Source organism: Zingiber officinale, chromosome 9B (assembly GCF_018446385.1).
Source record: "Zingiber officinale cultivar Zhangliang chromosome 9B, Zo_v1.1, whole genome shotgun sequence".
NCBI lineage: Eukaryota > Viridiplantae > Streptophyta > Magnoliopsida > Zingiberales > Zingiberaceae > Zingiber > Zingiber officinale.
In genome coordinates this window covers 107,673,167-107,679,171 of record NC_056003.1, presented here as the reverse complement: position 1 = coordinate 107,679,171, position 6,005 = coordinate 107,673,167, and positions in this window count along the sequence as shown.

The window sequence follows — 6,005 nt, the reverse complement described above, 5'->3', positions numbered from 1 at the left end:
ATATATATATATATATATATATATATATATAAGCGTTCTATTGCGGAACGTTTCTTCCGGACTGCTGCGGACCTGCTCTCGTGGCAGGTCCGCGTCACTTTTTTTTGTTAGAGTATATTAGTTTTTTTCCACTGTTACCCGCAACCCTAATTTCTCCTTCATCCTTCCTCCTTTATCGTGATGCGGCCGCAGAAGAGGAACACTCACAGCCGCGAGGAAACTCCACAGATTTCTCCTTCCTCCTTCCTCCTTCCTCGCGACGCGACGCGGCTGCAGAAGAAGAACACCCACATGCGTCTTCCTCCTTCGTCGTGCCAAGCTGAAGCAAGGGTTTCCGCCCCTTCCTCCTTCGTCGCGCTAAGCTGAAGCTAGGGTTTCCGCCCCTTCCTCCTTCGTCGCGACGCAACCGCAGAAGAGGAACACCCATAGGCGCCTTCCTCCTTCGTCGCGCCAAGCTGAAGCTAGGGTTTTTCCGCACCTCACTCCCCTCCATTTGTTCTCCTTAACGGTACAACCCCTTCTCATTGCTTGGGTTTCTTTTCTTCAATCATTTGTGACCTACAGTCTTGGTTTTCTTTTCAAAAATCGCTTGTGACCTAGCTTGAATTTATGCATTTTGTAATGTACAATATCTTGAATATTTGTCTGGGAGATATTGATTAAACCCTAAGTGATATAGGATTCATTAAAGATATTTTAAACTGCTTGGTGTGTGTATATAACTGCTTGACGTTACTTTTTTTTTCTCTTGCCCTTTATTGTTACAAGACTTTATATTTCATCTCTTACACTGTATTGATTTTAGCAGTAAATTATGAATTAACTTTGGGGAAGGGGTTGTACTAGTGCTCCTCACCTATATTGTAAAAATGGATTTGAGTAAGTTGTGCATTGGAGAAAAAACATGATCATATCCTTACCAAACACCTTATTTGAACCTCAAAGTGCTTCGAAGCCTTAAATCACTTTGCCAAAGATCTCCCAAACTCACCTGTATACTGGTTCCTAAAGCTGTCTTATACTTGTGAAGTTCCGATTGATGGTTTTATGGGCCTACAAGTAACCAGTTGCTTTCTTATTTTTCATCTTTTTGGAGATTGAGGACTAAACTTTGGGAAATAAAGGGTAACACCAGTTTTTTGCTCGTCAAGATTGACAAAGGAAAAGAGTAAATTTTAGGCATAACTGCATAAGATTTATTAGAATTTTGGAATCAAGAACTACACCTATGTGAGGAGATATTGATTAAACCCTAAGTGATATATGATTGATATTCTAAACACTGTAATCTATTCTAATTTCTTGTAAATTGGATTAATTTTGTCTCACTGCAAACACTGATATTTAGGTATTATAAAATATGATGTGTCATAAAATTTAGGTATTTTAATGCAAATTGTGGCTACTTTTAATGTAAATTGGTCAAATTTTTCATAAAATTGTATGATTTCCCATTACTTAAGCAAATTGCTATTGTTTAGCTTAATTTGGTCGAATTTTACTTTTTAGGTTGTGCTTGAATAGCATCATCAAGTAACAGCAGCATCAACCATACCAAATATGAAACTGTGCGATGCAGGGAATGCGGACTAAGAGCATTGGTGCTAGTCTCTAGATCGATCAAGAACCCAGGAAGACTATATTATGAATGTAAGCATCATGGATGGTTAAAGTGGGTGAGGTCTGATACTGGAAATGAAGACACTAATGATATACATTTTAGGATGTTGTCAAGAGCGGAGTCAAGGGTGGGGAGTGAACACATTGCTTATCCTGGACATAATATGGAAAATTGAAATGTACCGTTTATGGTATGGATATTAGTGATAGTGAACTTAATTCTTTTGGCTATATACTTGTTTTGTTTGTTGGTTGACCTAGTTAAGTAGTACTAGTGTTGTAATGTGATAAAGAAATGCAGTTATGGATGATGTTGATATTTTTTTTATTTATGGATGGATATTAGTTTTGTGTTATGCTTATTACTAAACTTGTTAAAGAGATGAAATAGAACCAAGGTCTATCCTTTTATTTATGGATGTTTATATTTGTCATGAACATCAAAATATTTCAATAGAACTATGGAATTTCATAACAGAAAGCCCAAACAAACATATTTATCTCAGTTTCAAATATATTTTTGTAACGCAATGTCATATGCCTCTTATTGTTTACTCCATCTGGCAAGTTTTTTTTACATGAAAAATCCAATAAAATGGTTACGGAAATTTACAAAGGGCGCATGTAGAGATCTAAATTTACCAAAAGGCGTACGCTACTTTGAAAAGAAGTATGATTTTGAAACATGCTAAAGAATCAAAAAATAGTTGGAACACTTGAAAACACGAACCAATCTTAACCAGGGAACATTAAAAGGAGCTGAACACAGAGCCATGGACAACATCCTCTGAGCCACCGCCGGATGTCATCACCAGCTCCACGATCGGAATTCAGACGAAGAGAAAGGAAAATCGACAGTACAAGGATATCTTGTTTTTCTGTTGTTAGGCCTGATATGAAGAGATATCAGGCCCACGTTGGGCCTAATATCTCTTCATATCATACCCAATAACAAAAAAAAAAGAGATTTAAGTTTTTCAAAACCTCTGGTTCACCACTAGGAATGCAGAAAATAATAATGGAGAGTATATTTGGATTCCTTACAATTTTATAAATCCACAAGATCAGAAATGGCTGCAATCTGAGATCTCTAGATCAATTAGTGAGTTTCAGTCAAAACCCACTGATTGACCTAGAGAGCTCCGACTGCATCCATTTTAGTTCCCGTGGATTTATAATATTGCAAGGAGTTCAAATATGCTCTCCATTATTATTTTCGGCATTCCTGGTAGTGGACTAAAGGTTTTGAAAAACCTAAAACGTATAGGGATTATTTTGTTGATTCTTTATTATTATATTTCAAGATCTTTTAGAAGTTGAAATAAATAATAAATAGCATATTTGAACTCCTTGCAGTATCAGAAATCTACAGGAACTGAAATTGGCGTAATCAGAGCTCTTTAGGTCCATCAATGGGTTTTGATCGAAATCCACTAATCGACCTAAAAATCTCAGATTGCAGCCATTTCAGATCCCCTGGATTTCTAAATTTACAAGGAGTCCAAATATGCTCTTTATTGTTATTTTTGATATTCCTAATGGTGGAGCAGAGGTTTTGAAAAACCTAAATCTCTCTTTCTTTCTTTTTTTCCCTTTTTTTTTTTGCAAGGGCCTAATTTGGGGAGATATCAGGCCCACGTTGGTCCTGATATCTCTTCATATCATGCTCAATGTGGGCCTGATATCTCCCCATTTCATGCCCTTGCAAAAAAAAAAAAGGGAAAAAAAGAAAAAAAAAAGTGAGATTTAGGTTTTTCAAAATCTTTGGTTCACCACTAGGAATGCCAAAAATAATAATGGAGAGTATATTTGGACTCATTGCAATTTTAGAAATCCATAGGACCTGAAATGACTGCAATCTGAGCTCCCTAGGTCGATCAGTGGGTTTCGGTCAAAACCTACTGATGGACCTAGAGAGTTCCGATTGAGCCAATTTCAGTTCCTGTGGATTTCTAATGCTGCAAGGAATTCAAATATGATATTTATTATTTATTTCAACTTCTAAAAGATCTTAAAATATAAAAAGAAAGAATCAACAAAATAATCCCTATACGTTTTAGGTTTTTCAAAACCTTTAGTCCACCACTAGGAATGCCGAAAATAACAATGGAGAGCATATTTAAACTCCTTGCAATATTATAAATCCACAAGAACTGAAATGGGTATAATCGAAGCTCTCTAGGTCCATCAGTGGGTTTTGACCGAAACTCACTGATCGACCTGGAGACCTTATATTGCAGTCATTTCAGGTCCTATAGATTTCTAAAATTACAAGGAATCCAAATATACTCTCCATTGTTATTTTCGGCATTCCTAGTGGTGAACCAGAGGTTTTGAAAAACCTAAATCTCTCTTTTTTCTTTTTTTTTCCCTTTTTTTTTTTTTTTGCAAGGGTATGATATGGGGAGATATCAGGCCCACGTTGGGCCTGATATGAAGAGATATTAGGCCCAACGTGGGCCTGATATCTCTCCATATCAGGCCCTTGCAAAAAAAAAAAAGATTTAGGTTTTTCAGGTCTAACAATAGAAAAACAAGATATCCTTGTACTGTTAATTTTCCTTTCTCTTTGTCTGAATTCCGATCGTGGAGCTGGTGATGATATCCGGCGGTGGCTAAGAGGATGTTGTTACAGTGTTTTGCTCTAGTGTTTAAAAATTCACTAGTCAGATACATATACATTCTTTTTAATAGTGTTCCAGATAGAAAGATTATATTCTTTTGCATTTACACAAGATCAGAAGATAGACATTCTTTCTCCTTTGGGATTCTTTATTTTTTATTTGATGCTGAGACTTAGCATATATACAGTTACAGTAATTCAAAGTGGTCATAGATTAGTGTTTCTCGGTAGATTGTTTGTAGCTATTTTGATTACAAGTTGAAGATGTGTACTTTATTTATTGATCATTTACTATCGTGCAATGTAACTGGAGTACAACAGAATAAACTCTCTCACAAGCACTATACCACCTTGCACAGAATAAACTCTCTCACAAGCACTAAAATTAATAACCATGATATTGCACTAACAATTATCTCAACAAACAAAATAACTCAATTACATCTACTAAATCCAAATAAAATACATGCTATCAATTGTCCAGATTGTGACTGTGACTGATACAAGTGTGCATTAGTTGCTCTCAAATTAACATCGACCATGTCATTCTGCTTTTCTGAACAAAGGTTTTACGTCTCGAGCAAGCTAGCTGCAATCTTCCGAAAGAGAGCCTGAAAAAGTATGCATTCTGAAACAATATGCGTTAGAAATATGCATTCTATACCAAATTCTTTAGAAGTATGCATTCAATACAAAAAAATACACTAAATCAATCAAACATACAAATAAAGGAAATAGATGAATACTAACCATAGATAATTACAACATCCTAGCACATGTTATTAGAACCTGTAACAATAAAGATAATTTATTAATCTCATTTTCTCAATACAATAAACCACTATAATTTAACAAATTAAAACTTTGATAGTACCCGCTATAGATCTCAAATCAAGTTCATATGTGTCGTCAAGACTGATATGATTATTATCTTCAATCGATCTAATAATTGACACATTATCATATAATAAATATAATAAAATAAATTTATTTGCAAGAAAACATATGAAAAAATGAATCGACACAAACCCTTGTTGCAAATTGGGACAGTTACGCTTGTCATGTGATACTCCTCGTTGTCCACATCCACGACAAAGCCTAGAATTTGATGTAGATATCTCCTTTGATGATTTTAATCTCTTCCCACATCCTTTTGTTCTTACTATAGAAGGATCAATAATACCAAGACTCTCATCAATGGATTTTTTTTCTTTGACTTCTATCACTGCATGTTATACTAATGGACATCTCTTGAATTTTATTGTAAATACAATCGAATTGTTCATCCAAGAAGGTTGTCCTTTCATTACTCAAAGATGCATCATCAACTAACACGGAAGCTTTATAGGATAACCTCGAATGCCTCGACATCAAATACCTTTCTGAATTTGGATCATCAATGACATTTTGCTCCCCTAAAGCATATATTGCTCCAACTTTTGCATCTCGTGTCCATCGTTTGAGTATATACGTATCAGGCAAATGAAACACTTGGTTGATACGAAAAAAAAACTAACATATGTCTGCATGGAATGCCCTCAAACTCAAATTTTATGCAGCTACATGATATGTAATCCCTTTGTTTGTCATGCGTGAGCACTCTTGATTTTGAAGAAGAACTTTGAAATTTCATCACGTAGTAAACCACTGAGGCAACTCCTGTAAATGACAGTTGCACATAATAACTATGACTCTCGATCATTTCACTTTGAAACTCCAGCTATTTCTTTTTTATGTACAGCTTAACCATTTGAGTTTCCAT